Source organism: Mobula birostris, chromosome 26 (assembly GCF_030028105.1).
Source record: "Mobula birostris isolate sMobBir1 chromosome 26, sMobBir1.hap1, whole genome shotgun sequence".
NCBI lineage: Eukaryota > Metazoa > Chordata > Chondrichthyes > Myliobatiformes > Myliobatidae > Mobula > Mobula birostris.
In genome coordinates, this window is record NC_092395.1 from 17,080,888 (window position 1) to 17,096,506 (window position 15,619).

At 41.6% G+C, this 15,619-nt stretch overlaps 1 long non-coding RNA gene across 1 annotated transcript in view; it reads right to left on the minus strand.

The window, feature by feature from the left end:
* Positions 1-9,698: 9,698 nt before the first annotated feature.
* LOC140188289 (uncharacterized) overlaps positions 9,699-15,619 on the minus strand; it is a 120,947-nt gene continuing 115,026 nt past the window's right edge. The window contains exon 4 of the long non-coding RNA XR_011883258.1: positions 9,699-10,072. This is a non-coding gene — a long non-coding RNA (uncharacterized lncRNA). The remainder of the gene's footprint in view (positions 10,073-15,619) is intronic.

The following is a 15,619-nucleotide window of genomic DNA, read 5'->3' on the forward strand; positions in this document are numbered from 1 at the left end:
AATTTACAAATTACTTGTATAGATCAAGAATTCTTCTTGGAATATTACAAATAAAGACCCTTTAAAGATAGATGTAAGCATGCAACTTCATTCTCTATTCCAGCTAATACTAGGCAAAAGATTGAAAAAATATGGCAAAAAAGTCTACTTTAAGAGGAATGTCAGCGTCTAGGTAATTTTTATTTACTAAACTCAATTTATTTCCCAATTCTAATAATTTGTTTTCTCTTTATTTATTCCAACAGTACAAAGTTCAGAATGATTGTTTTTCTTTTGTTGGTAGCAGCCACTTTATGTTTCATGTGAAAGATTTCAATTGTTTTTCTAGGTATTAAATAAGTGAAACTGTAGCAATTATTAGAAATTATTAAAACATACAATTACATTCTGGTCAATCAAGTTTGAAGGGCTAAGTGATAGTTTCTGGATTCAGACTTTATTGCAAAATAGTAATGAGATATTTGCAATTAAATAATTCAATAACAATGACCCGAATTTAGAATAAGTCATGAAATTGGACTTTCTAGCAACACACACAAAATGCTGGAGAAACTAGGCAGCCCAGGCAGCATCCAGTCCTGCTGAAGAGTTTCAGCTCGAAACGTCGATTGTACTTTTTTCCATAGATACTGCCTGGCCTTCTGAGTTCCTCCAGCATTTTGTGTGTGTGTTGCTTGGATTTCCAGCATCTACAGATTTTCTCCTGTTTGTAAATTGACTTTCTAATCTGATAAATCATCAATGAAATATAAATTGATATAAGATATTGAAAAGATAAGTACTAAGACCAGTCACTTTCTAAGGTAACAAGTGAATGTTAAGAACCTAACCTTCAATGACCTACTACGAAAAAAGTTTCATTTGTATAAAATTTTATCGAATCTTAAAGAAATGTTCCTGAAATATCATGCTAAATGAACTATCTTGAAGTGCGATGATAGCTAATTGATGGTTGCTTTTCCACTCCACTCCTCGTGGCACATCAAGCAGCAACCTTGCCCTTTCTTTAGGACTTATCTGTTTTTTATGAGGCCGAGTTGCTAGCTTGACTCCCAATGCAGCACGGATGGAAAGTGTGCAAGGAGCCAGCCTGATTCGAACCCGGGACCATTCACCTCCAAGTCCGGTGCGGATGCCACCTCACCACCGGCCGGCAAAATTGATGGCCAAATCATCAAATTTTTTGAACAGAGCAAGATTCCACTAACTCTGAAGAAAGGGTTCAGAAATGAAACATTAATTGTTTTTTTTCCCACAGAAGCTGCCCTGCTGAGTGTTATCAGCATTCTCTGATTTTTACTTAGGACAATCACCATTAATCTGGCAGATTAATTGTCCTTTTTGCAATTCTAGCTGAAGGATGAACATTTGACAGGAATTCAGAAGAACTTCCAGGTTCTTCTTCAAAATATCTGTTAGGTACTTCCCTCTGCAATAATGTGACTTCTGTTTACGTTCTCAACTTAAAGACGTCGCTTTAGTCAATGAAGTATGTCCTCATTATTGTACCCTATCAATCTAGGATGAGAAAGTTAAGAATCAGAAATTGAACAATTTGCCCCTTGAGCCCACTATATTATCCAATATCATGCCTGAAACTCTGCCTCAACTACTTTCCTGCTCAATTCCATATACAATAAAACTCTGATAATGCAGCACCTTTGCGACTTTGGTATGGCTGGGTTAGCAGATTTTTCAGATTACTGGATTGGCTTTCATTCATTCAAGGGTTGTGAGCTTCACAGGCACAGTCAACATTTAATTGACAATCCTTAATTACCATCAAGAAAGTGATGGTGAGCTTCCTTCTTCAAATGCTGCAGTCCTTGAGGTGTGGGTATACCCACTTAGCTGTTTGAGAAAGAACGGTGATGTACTGCATTTCACAATGGTGTGTGGCTTGCAGGGTCATGTCCATCTGGTAGTCTACCCCTACTTTTGCTGACTTTATCAGAATCAGAATCAGGTTTAATATCACCAGCATATATCATGAAATCTCTTGTGGCAACAATACATTGCAATTAATAATAATAGAGAGAAGAAATCTGAACTGCAGTAATGTATATATTAAATAGTTAAATTACATAAGTAGTGCAAAAATAAAAATACGGAAGTAGTGAAGTAGTGTTCATGGGTTCAATGTTTATTCAGAAATCGGAGGGCAGAGTGGAAGAAGCTTTTCCTGAATCATTGAGCATGTGCCTTCAGGCCTCTGTATCTCCTTCCTGATGGCAGCAATGAGAACAAGGCATGACCTGGGTAATGGGGGTCCTTAATGATGGATGCCATCTTTATGAATCATCGTTCCTTGAAGATGTTCTGGATACTACGGAGGCTTGTGCCCACGATGGAGCTAACTGCATCATACGTTCCAAAATGGAAGATGTTCTGGGTTTAGACGGTGCTGCCTAAGGAGTACTGGAGCATTGCTACAGTTAACACCTCAACACTCTTTAATTTCATGTCCTTTAACGTCAGTTTAAAGGAATGAGGAACTAACCCCATGTGAATTAGAGGGCAGGAGAAAGAACTCGGCCTGTTTCAAGTTGTATGTTCCTATCTGCAGCACTTTATCAACTCCACCTATCAGTCTTTCCATTCTGCGTTCTACCATCTGCATGTCACTCATCACCTAGATTCTCTTATCACTTGCCAGTTCTTCCTCCACCCCTTCCCTTCACCTCTTTATAATGTCCCCTCGATCTTTCAGTCCAGATGAAGGGTCTTGATATGAAACACTGTCTGTCTATTTCTCTGCAAGGATGCCGCCTGACCCACTGACTTCCTCCAGCATCCTGCTTGTTGACAAACCAACCAATGTTTTGCTGTTCCTGACCTTGACTCTGGATCAAGCAACAAATGGCTCTGCATTCTGGAGCCCCTGTTGATGCTCCGGACTCCAGGATTACACTGCCAGCTAATGAGCCAGCTCAATGCTAAACCACCAGGATTTCAAAACAATTGAAAGCAGAGTGGAGAGTATCCTGACAGGTTGCGTCATAGCCTGGTATAGAAACATAAGTGCCCAGGGATGGAACGGTCTATAGAAAGTGGTAATACAACCCAATTCATCACAGGTAAAGCCTTCCCCACCACTGGGCACATTTACATGGAGTGCTGCCACAAGAAAGCAGCATCCAAGATGAAAGACCCCCACCATCTAGTCCATGCCTTCTTTCTACTACCATTGGGCAGGAGGTACAGAAGCCTTATGTCCTACACCACCACACTCAGGAATAGTTATTACTGTACAACCATCAGGCCATTGAAGCAGCATGGATAACTACACTCACCTCATCTCTAAACTGAAACTACAAGGGCTTTTTACAACTCATATTTCCAGTATTTTTTTTATTTGCTCAACTAGTACATTGGATGTTGTTACTCTTTTTTATGCATATTTTGTAAATTCTACAATATTATCTGCAAGAAAAAAAATTTAAGTTTGTATACGGTAACATATACATACATTGACATTGGATGCAGCATTATTAAAGAATATTCAGATTTCTTCAATATCTGTAATCTATTGATTTGAACCCTGAATACAATCAACAACAGCAGGAGAGAATTACAGTCTTCTTCATAAAAAAATTTCTCCTCATTTCAATCGTATGGCTGACCTCTTTGAACATGTCCCCTAGTTTTAAGCTTTCCTGTTGCAGAAAAAAAAATCAAGGCTTCTACTCAAACACGAGGAATTCTGCAAATGCTGGAAATTCAAGCAACACACGTCAAAGTTTCTGGTGAGCGCAGCAGGCCAGGCAGCATCTCTGCCCGAAACATCGACTGTGCCTCTTCCTAGAGATGCTACCTGGTCTGCTGCGTTCACCAGCAACTTTGATGTGTGTTGCAAGGCTTCTACTCATTAATCTCTTCTATATCTCCATGAAATTCGACCAACAATGCAATATGACTGCTGTCAGAGAATAGAAAACAGTCTGCCTGACAATTACCTTATATCACAAAGACAGAAGTTTATAATCTTAAATCAACCTAAATTTTAAGGCAGCATATTGTGTGTGTGTGTATATATTTCTTATCACATTAGAAATAAGATGAGAAGTTACACTAAAATTCCAGCAGATGTCACTTGAAGCCATGCAATTCTTGTATTAAGGCCGCATTAACCAGTAAAAGTTTAAGTGTAGTGGCAATGTGTACAAACATGTTTAATTATGCTCTTTCAGTGCCATGAAGAGTGCAATATTTTAAAAGCTGTAACTTCTGCTGGTGGATCCTAACTTTTGCTATTTGAAAAGCAGAATGAGAATAAACATCAGTGACTACTTTATTAAGTACACCTGATTATTAATACAATTATCTCATCAGCCAATTATGTGGTAGTAACTCTGTGCATAAAAACATGCAGACATGGTCAAGACGTTCAGATGTTGTTCAGACCAAACATCAGAATTAGGAAGAAATGCCAGACGGGGTGCTTTTGAGTATCTCAGAAACTGCTGATCTCCTGGGACTTTCATGCACAACAGCCTCTCAGATTTAAAGACAGTGGTGCAAAAAAAAACAAAAAAAAATTCAGTGAGCAACAGTCAGAGGAGAATGGCCAGACTGGTTCAAGCTGACAGGAAGGTGAAGTAGCTCAAATAATCATGTGTTACCACAGTGGTGTGCAGAAGAGCATCTCTGAAAGCACAACACATTGAACCTTGAAGTGAATGGGATACAGCAGCAGAAGACCACAAATAAGTGGCCAGTGAGTGTAAACTCCAGTGTCCTGATGCATTGGATTAAATCACACCTGTGACCACGCTAGTATGGATTTAGAGCCATTTATTTATTTTGATACATGTAATGACATCTTGTTTTACACTCTGTAAAAATCTAACTTTTCTATTTAAAACTTTTGTACTTAAAATCATGAATTCCTTCAAGCTCACGCAAGTGTTGGAAGTGTTGAAAAACAAGAGCGGGGAGCGGGTGAAAAAATTGTTTATCTTGGTTCAGAACTGGGGGCAGTGGGGTGGGAAGGTCTCAAAGTAAGGTGTAGGCTACTTAAGAACGCAAACACGAGGAATTCTGCAGATGCTGGAAATTCAAGCAACACACATCAAAGTTGCTGGTGAACGCAGCAGGCCAGGCAGCATCTATTGGAAGCGGTACAGTCGACGTTTCGGGCCAAGACCCTTCATCACATTTTAATTCCACATCCCATTCCCATTCTGATATGTCTATCCATGGCCTCCTCTACTGTAAAGATGAAGCCACACTCAGGTTGGAGGAACAACACCTTATATTCCGTCTGGGTAGCCTCCAACCTGATGGCATGAACATTGACTTCTCTAACTTCCGCTAATACCCCACCTCCCTCTCGTACCCCATCCGTTACTTATTTATATACACACATTCTTTCTCTCTCTCTTCTTTTTCTCCCTCTGTCCCTCTGACTATACCCCTTGCCCATCCTCTGGGTTTCCCCCCCCCCCTTTTCCTTCTCCCTGGGCCTCCTGTCCCATGATCCTCTCCTATCCTTTTGCCAATCACCTGTCCAGCTCTTGGCTCCATCCATCCCCCTCCTGTCTTCTCCTATCATTTTGGATCTCCCCCTCCACCTCCCATTTTCAAATCTCTTACTAGCTCTTCCTTCAGTTAGTCCTGACGAAGGGTCTCGGCCCGAAACGTCGACTGTACCTCTTCCTAGAGATGCTGCCTGGCCTGCTGCGTTCACCAGCAACTTTGATGTGTGTTGTAGGCCATTTAAGACTGAGATTACGATTTAGGGCTGTAATTTCTTCACTGAGAGGTTGCCGAAATTTTGGAATTCTCCATCTCAGAGGGATATGGAGGCTTAATGAGTGCGTACATTCAAAAGCTTACATCGATAAGCTTATTGATATTAAAGAAATCAGTGGATACTGGGATAGTGCAAGAAAATTATGATTGTGTTCTATCAACAACTAATACTTGTATAAATTGTTAACACTATAAAATATCTCACTGCACTTTACAGGAATGCCATCGAGCAAAACATGACACCAATCCACATGATGAGCTGTTAGGGCAGAGGACCAGAAGCTTAATCAAAGAGATGGCATTTAGGGATTGTTGTGAAAGGATGAGGAGAGGTAAAGAGGTTTACGAGAGGAATTCTTTAGGTGTACAGATCTATGTGGTGGAATAATTAAATGCCAAAAATGCACAGAATGTGTCAAGAACAAAGTCCATTGTTCATAGATTTTAAGGTGAGTACAGCAAGCAGGCATCTCAATGTACATAAAAGTGAAAATTCTAAATATAACCTGAAAATAAATCCAAGTCATGTAATATAAAAAAATGGAGATGTGACCTATTTTAAGGCAGTACAGAACAACATGGAGAAATGTCAGTGTTATTTATTTATCGACACAGTGCGGCGTGGGCCCCTCTAGCCCTGCGAGCCACACTGACCCAGCAACCCCCAACACAAACCTGACTCACCCTAACCTAATCCTGTGCCAATCTACAATGACAAATTAGCCTACCCGGTACGCCTTTGGACTGTGGGAGGAAACCAGGGGAGTTGGAGCAAACCCGCACATTCCACGGGCAGCGACTTCTTACCTAATGGTGCCGGAATTGAACTCTGAACTCCGGAAAACCCTGAGCTGTAATAGCGCCGCATTAACTGCTACACTACTGTGGTACCCATAATGACAATGGAGATCAAGTAAGATAAAATACTGAGGGGTTGTCCAAACAGTTCTTCTTGAAACCCTTCCTCTAGTCCAGTAGACATAACTCATACCACCTTGCCAAAGCAGCCATTCAACATACAGCACATTAACTTTGAAGACTTCTCCACTGTTTGTTTAGGACATTGAAATTGAGTCTAAACACATTTCAAACCTAATGCCATTATGTATTTTACAAGCTGCTTGGTGGCAATCAAAATCAGGACTCACACCTGATATTTTACTTTCCTAATCCTGGACACCAATGGCCATTTGACCATATCAACCATGATATGTTTGGGGAGCATAGTTCCAGGGTTCACATGTCCCTTGCATGAAGAGGAACCTTCTACTATCTCTCTTGAATGAACTAGCTCTAATTTTAAGGTTAAGTTCATTATTCTAGACTCTCCCAACAGAGGAATGTGTTTCTCTCTTTCTATTGTAACAGCTTCTTTGATTATGTTAAATGTCTTACTTAAGTTTGCAAAGTGTTCATGTTAAGAATATCCCACGTGATCTGTCTGGGCTAATGACATACTGTTGTGTACAGGTACTTCTGAAAATATTCAAGAACTAGGTCAACATTTAAGCTACAATTATTCCGAAGAAAATAATAGAAGTTTACTGTGCATGGCTTTAGATGTGGGTGTATGCTTCCTGCATTGGAACATGAACATGGGAGGAGGTAAACAACATCTAACTTGAAACCATTTCAGAACTCTTGTTTCATTTGATGATATCTTTTGTAAACTTTACGAAGTGATTAATTCCATTTTTTCTGTAGAAATGGCTTCCCAGTGGAACTCTTTACACAAAAGCATCTTAAGGAGAGCAATTAATCAATGAAAGTCATTCTCAGTGACAGGAGTGGATTTTATATTTCCCTGGTGATTTATGACTACAAAATAGGCCAGGACTACCAGAGGTCTATTATTACAAAAAATTTTAAAAATCCAGATGTTAGTGGTCTGACATAAAACAGAAAATGTTAAAAAAAAGCAGCCGTTCAGGCAACATTTGCAGAAAGTTACTATTTTGTTAACATATCAGTTCAAGGACTCTTTGTCAAAATGTTGATTTTATGAGTTGCTTAGGTGTACACCTTGGAAAAGCTGAAGCACATTTAAATTTTTATTCAAAGAATCTCTGTCAAGTGCTCTAAGCTAGTGTTTATTCTGCAAGGGACAATAGCTTTACCAACTAATCAACCCCATAAATTAATCAAAAGAGGTCAGGAAATAGACATTTTCAGAAGCCTTACTTCAAAGCTGAATAGCTTGATTGCCATTTATTTACATAATTTCTGGTTTGAACAAATTTCCCGGGAAAAATGTTTGGGATCAATGACCTTGAATTCTCCCAAGAAACAGCTGGAAAAGGGTGCCAGGGCATCGTGACAAAATGGGCTGAAGGCCCTTTTTCATCAGAATTTATCAAACGATCATTGCGATGGTGAGCTTGAACGTAACATTTGCAGAGTGCTTTTCATAATCTCTGAATGCTTCAATGTGCTTTACAATCAATGAAGTACTTTTGAAGTGTTGTAATGTAGGAAGTGAAGCTGCCAAGTTGCAACAGCAAGCCTTCACTATCAGCAATCTGATCACGACTAGATAATCTGCTTCAGAGATGCTTAATGATGATCTCAACACATGGAACATGAAGTCAGATGAGTACCTGAATAACTGTAACTACAATGCTCTGAGTCAGGACCAGGGAAGAGGGATTAATGACTACTTCTTCCTGAGGCAGATTGAGGGCTAAAAATTGGCCAGGATATCAAAGGTAATTTCCTTTTTCACTTTGAGCTAGTGCTTGGAAATTTTTATGTTTACCTAAGAGTACAGTCTAGGTCTTACCTTAAATTCATCCAAAACTGGTCACCTCTGGCAAAACAGCACTTCCATACTTGAGTATCATTAAGAACGTACAAGTACATTAAGCTCAGTACAAGCCCTTCTGTCCACAATGTTGTGCTGACCTTCTAACCTACTCCATGATCAACCTAACCCTTCCCTCCCACATAGGCACATGGATGAAAGAAAAATGTGGGCTATCTATGAGTCTCTTAAATGTCCCTAATGTATCTGCCTCTACCACCACCCCTGGCAGCACATTCCACAATCCACCGCTCTCCATGTAAAAAACCTATGTCTTGCACAGTTCCCAAATAAATTTTAGAAAGTTAAACAAAGATTTAAAGAAAAATAAGGTCAGACCCTGGCCAGAAGGATGACTACTTGGAATTGGAATGAGGATTGTGGGAATACCTAGACTGAAATCTGCCTATGAAGCAGTTTATAGATGTGGGATCCTCATCTGACGTCCCTCCATACTTTCTTCCAATCACCTTAAAATTATGCTCCCTTGTATTAGCCATTTCTGCCCTGGGAAAAAAATGCTGTCTGACATTGCATTTGGTTGATCTCCTTTAGCCTGTAAGATCCAGCTGTGAGAACAACAAGCAAAAACTTCCATTGAAATAGTACTTTTAACTGGAAAAACTACTTTTCTTACCTTTGAAGCTGTGATCCCACAAAAGTTTTTTTTTTTTTATTAAGTGCAATCGTGAACAATAGCCGGATCAGAAATGTTGATCAAGTCAACTAGTTCCCAAAGAGAACTCTGATAGGCCAATCGGATGGTTCACTGTGGTTCAGTGATAGAACACAAAAAAAATCAGAGGTACAATTAAGAAACATCACAATTAAGAAACATTAAAAAATAGTTACTGATGATGCATGTTTAAAGTTTTGCTGTGCATGGAAACATTACACCTAAGAGATATTTGGTGAGTGGTGAGTGGGGGTTGGGGTGGGTGTTGGCAGGAGGCAGAAAGGAGAAACTTGGCTGTGTCGCCCAAGAATTTCTGCAACAGTTCTGCACTCATCCCTGCACACTTGGCTGCAAATTCTGAAATGTTTTCTTAAAAATAGGACATCTTGCATAAGATTTAAAGTAATTACCATGTATCAATTATAATAACACAAGCATAATGCTGAGGTTTAAGAAAAAATGCAGTACAAAGTAGAAAGTAAATTTATTATCAAAGAACATATATGTCACCATATAGAACCCTGGGATTAATTTTTGCAGGTATTGACAGTAAATACAAGAACCATAATAGAATCAATGAAAGACCGCACTCAACAATACCCATGTGCAAAAGACAACAGACTGCAAATCCAAAAAAAGAAAAAAGGAATAATAATAATAAATAAGCAATAAATATCAAGAACATGGGATAAAGAGTCATTGAAAGTGAATCCATAGGTTGTGGGAACATTTCAAAGACTGGGTGAGTGAAGTTATCCCCTGTGGTTCAAGAGCCTGATGGTTGATGGATAATAACCTTCCTGAACCTGGTAGTGTGGGTCCTGAACTTCTGTGTCTTCTTCCTGATGGCAGCAGTGAGAAGAGAGTATGGTCAGAAAATCTAGCAAACAAAAATGCAATCAGATAATTTCCTTCCCTACTGTCATTCTTAGAGTCATAGAACACTATAGTACAGCAGCAGGCCCTTTGGGTTAAATCATTAATCTGCCTTGTCCCATTGATCTGCACTGGGACCATAGCCCTCCATACCCCTCTCATCCTTGTAGCTCTCCAAATTTCTCTTAAATGTTGAAATTGACCCTGCATCCATCATCTCCACTAGCCACTCATTCCACACTCTCACTGTTGAGTGAAGAAGTTTCTCTTCATGTTCCCCTTAAACATTTCACCTTTCACCCTTAACCCATGACCTCTAGTTCTAGTCTCACCCAACCTCAGTGGAAGAGAACTTGCTTGAATATACCCTATCTATACCCCTCATAATTTTGTACACCTCTAACAAATTGCCCCTTAATCTTCTATGTTCTAAGGAATAAAGTTCTAACCTATTGAACCTTTCCTATAACTCAGGCCCAAGTCCTGGCAACATCCTTGTAAATTTTCTCTGCACTCTTTCAACCTTATTTACATCTTTCCTGTAGTTTAGTGATCAAAACTGCAGACAATACTCCCAATTAGGCTTTCCCACTGCCTTAAACCAACATAACATCCCAATTCCAATACTCAGTATAATGATTTATGAAGGCCAATGTACCAAAAGCTTTCTTTACTACCATATTTACCTGTGACACCATTTTCAAGGAATTATGGATCTGTATTCCCAGATCCCTCTATTCTATCACAATCTCCAGTGCCCTACCGTTCACCATGTAAGACCTAGCCTGGTTGGTCCACCCAAAGTGCAACACTCTGCACTTGTCTGCATTGAATTCCATCTGCCTTTTTTCAGCCCACTTTTTCAGCAGGCCCAGATCCTGCTGCAAGGTCTGAGAGTCTTCCTCACTGTTCACTACACCCCCAATCCTGACATCACCCACAAATTTGCTGATCAAGTTTAGCACATTATCATCTAGATCTTTGATACAGATAACAAACAACAATGGACCCAACCCAATCCCTGCAGCACATCATTAGTCACAGAGAGGCTCCAGTTAGAGAGGCAGCCATTTACTACCACTCTCTGGCTTCTCTCGCAAAGACAATGTTTAATCCATTTTACTACCTCATCACGAATACCAAGCAGCTGAACCTTTTTGACCAATCTCCCATGTACAGCCTTGTCAAAGGCCTTGCTAAGTTCCATTGAGACAACATCCACTGCCTTGCCTTCATCAACTTTCCTGGTAACTTCCACGAAAAACTCTATAAGATTTGTTAGACACAATTTGCCAAGCACAACGCCATGTTGACGATTCCTAATCAGTCCCTTAGAATACACTCCAATACCTTCCCCACCACTGATGTCAAGTTCACCAGCCTATGATTCCCGGTCTTATTCTTACAGCCTTTCTTAAACAACAGAACAACATTAGCTATCTTCCAATCCTCTAGCACTTCAGTTGTGATTAAGGTGTCTTAAATATCCCTGCTAAGGCCCAGGCAATTTCATGTTTTTGAGGCCATCTCTAAGTACTGGCCAAGATACTCTCTGCTCGGCAAACAGCATCCTGGATGTTTTAAGCTTTCTTCCTGTGGGGTGAAGGGCAATAAGTGAAAGCAAGATGAGCCCATAACCCAGCGTTCACCCAAAAGTCACCAAAGCCCCAATTTGCAATCTAGAGAGCTCCCCAGTATGATTTCCTGAGGACTACTCTGGATCCTCAGTACAGAATCTGGGTAAATCCTGATATGTTGGGACATCCATGTTTGTCAATGTTATCTTTTCAATACTGAGAGAATACTCTAAGTTAGATATTCTACATTTCTCAAGTCTATACTAGCTTTTTTTTCACCGGCTGGTGGCGCAGTGACATCAGCGCTGGACTCCGGAGCAAAGGTTCCCGAGTTCGAACCGAGTCGGGCCGCTCCCGGGCACGCTTTCCATCCGTGCCGGATTGAGTGTGGAGCTCGCAACTCGGCCTCGTAAAAAAAAGCTGCGCTGTGAGGAGGACGTGGGGGACCACTCACAGAATGTTTCCTCCAAGACAGCCACTTGAAAAACTGGTTGCCAAGGCGCTGGCGGAGTATGGCACACAAGAAAAAAATATTAGCTTTAAGTGTTGCACTCAGACACATCAGTCTTTTACTTACAGCTGGTCCTCTCCCTGACCCCACTGCTTCTTTGTCCTTATTCAATCTTGCCCTGTAACTTAAATTACAATCGCAAAATCTCTCTGCTTCTCCTGATCCACATTTACACAACGACTCCACTTTCTTAAGCTCTTGGTGTCAGGAAGTGTAGAGGAGGCTTGACTCAAACGCAGAGCAGTGGAGATGATTTAGTGGTGACCATAAACTTTAATAACAAACTGCAAAATAACAAGTCACGAGGGGTCATAAAACAAGAGAGAGCAGATACTTAAGTCAGTAAAGTAACTGAAGCCTAGGAGCAACTCATTGAGGCTGGCTGGTTCGGATGAGTGAATAAGAATTGTGGATGAGAAGTGGGTTTACAATAGGCTGCAGGGGATGAGTTAGAAATGAGGGGCACGTGACTCCCGCTAGCTGGGTGGAGACTGGGATGAGCCTGGGACAAACCACCGCTCACCCTAATATGACTGGCCTCTGATGACCCAGAACAATATAGGTGGGTCCTATGGAACTCTCAATGAGCAATGGATCCAAGATGTAACTGGACGGCACCCAAGACCTTTCCCCCAGGCCAAACTCATTCCCAGTTGACCAGATACTACACACCCTAACCATAACAACGTGGACTCATCAACTGTGGCCAAGGACAATGGGCTTGAGATAGGGCACATGACCCTGAGGGACAGTGGCAGCCGGGGATGGTGATTGACTGGATTACTGCAATGGGTAATTTTGATGGGACCGCTGAACTGCGATGAGAGCTTGCAGGAGTCAGTGCACAGGGGCAGAACTCACGGGGACAGCCAAACATGGTGACAGGCCAGAGTAGTCAAGCTGGGCACCGACAGCAGCTAGCTTGGCAGCAACAGGCACAGTCTGCAGCTAGGTCAGCCCTCTGTGCCCTCTTCCAAGAATTCTGGTGAACCAGGGCCCAGGCAGACAGTGTCCTCCGGGGGGGAGCAACAGGGACTGGTAGCCATGAAGTTACCAACATACCTGTGATACAGCCACGGAGGAGGAGTGTAGTTTGTGGGACAGCTCAGTCCAAGCAGATATTTCTTCTATGTGGAAGGGTTAGAGACAGCAAATCATCACAGAAACTTCTCCACTTGCTGATTGGCTCCTCTTGACTGTCCATTGGTCTGCAGATAATAGCTAGAGGACAAAGTCACTGAGGAGTTGCAGAGGGAGCAGGAAGCATGTGAGAAGCGGAAGATGAATTGTGGGCCCCGGTCCACGAAAAGTTTGGGGGAGGCCATGGAGGCACACTACATGGTGGAGAAACAGGTCCACCATCTCAGCCAGTGACAGAAGTTTGGGGAGAGCAATAAAGTGAACAAGTCCACCACTGTCATGATCACCATGGCCCATCAAAAGATGGCAAACGTGTGATGAGATCCATGGCAACTTGGGATGACCAGTATTGACGGACCAACAGGGACCGCAGGAGCTCACAGAGGGCCACTGATTAGAGAAATTGGACAGGGCACACTGAGGGCAGGCAGCGACGAACTGAAATACATCTGTAATCATGCTGGGGCCTGCGGAATCTATCCAGGGCCCACCATGTATCTGGATGGCTGGAGAGGGTTGAGGAATGGGCCCACTGGACTGCATCAGAGTGTATGGCTGCCGGCACAAACATGCGGTAGCCAGGTGTGTGGGCCAGAGCAGGCTTGTCCAATAGGACCAGGCAGATCCCAGGCAATTGGGGTGAGGATCTGAGAGGACGGAATGAGGAAATGAGAGTTGATCTCCATTTCAGCTGGGTCAAGCTATCATGACAGGGAATCTGCCTTAGTGTTATTGGAGCTTTTTAATTTCGATTTAACCCAAATGGTATCTTCACCCTGATTTAATCAGATCTGAAGTCCATGTGTCAGAATGCCTACCCTGCAATGCCCTAAAGGAACCTGCCCATTTGCCACAACACATCAATTGGGAGTGACTGATTCCTACACTGTCCCCCTGATGTCCAAAATAAATCACTCCTAACGCACACAATGTATTCGTACCGCTGGTTTTTGCTGCATTGAGCTTATTGTTAATTCGATATTATCTAAACAGGGAGCTTACAATTTTACTTTCTATATCATACTTACTGAAAATTCAGGCTGTCAGTTACGATCGCTGTCAGAATACCTCCAGTCATGCAGATGTGCTGAGGATTTTTAAGACAGGTAAAAAATCTTCTTCATAGTGTCGGTTTTGGTGTTAAGGAGTCAATAGAGTGAGATTCTAATTGTTGCATGTTTTGGATGTATGGAATCCTATCAAGGTGATAGGATTTTCTCTTTCATACACTTCCTGTGAAAGTGAAAGGTGAAATATTTGAGGGGAACTTGAGGGGGAATTTCTTCACTCAGAGGGTGGGGTGAATGTGGAATGAACTGCCTGAGGAAGTGGTAGAATAAGGTTCATTTGTAACATTTAAGAGAAGCTTGAATGAGAGATGTTGATGAATACATTGATGAGAGAGGTATAGGGGTCTATGGCCTGGTATAGGTAGACTAGGCAGACAACTGGACTGGATTGACTTAGATGGCTCGAAGGGCCTGTTTCTGTGCTGTAGTGTCAATGTCTCTGTAGAGTGTACACACACACACACACACACACACACACACACACACATACATATCTATAGCTAGGGTGCCTCATACTTTTGCACAGTACTCTATTTGTCAATTTGGAGCAGAAAGCGAGTTTGTAAATCAGGTGGGAGAAAAGGATATTGTGATTGGTGAGGTTGAGGCTGGAGCGCCACAGAAGGGATATGGGGCAGTTGGCAGAGGAGTGCTTAGATAGTGATGGTGCGAGTGTAGACACACCCAGCCCTTGGGCACCAGGCAAGGTAATTTGATTCCAAACATATGGTTTATTGAACAGTGCAGACTGTTTCTCTGGTGCTTCCCGCTCCCTTCCCCTATTCCCAACAATGATTCCCCTCTCCCTGCCCCCATCCCACTCTCAGACCACAATAGAGACCCACATCAAAATCAGGTTTATCATCACTCAGGTGTCATGAATTTTTTTTTGTGTTTGTGGTAGCAGTACAGTGTAATACATAAAATTATGACAGTAAAGTGCGAAAGTCTTAGGCACCTTAGCTATATACTGTATAAGTGCCTAAGACTTTTGCACAGTACTGTAGTTTAGGTGGTAATGTCAGGAATGAATAAAAAATAATGGGCATGTTTACTGTATATTTTCACTGTTCCTTTACACATTATTGTTTTAGGGACTAAGAAATTGGAGAAGGTATTTACCATGATGTACCATGATGTGCAATGGCCCTATACCTGTTTGGTCGGTAACCACATTGTTATAAATGGGTGGATATGAAAACATTGGAATACAAA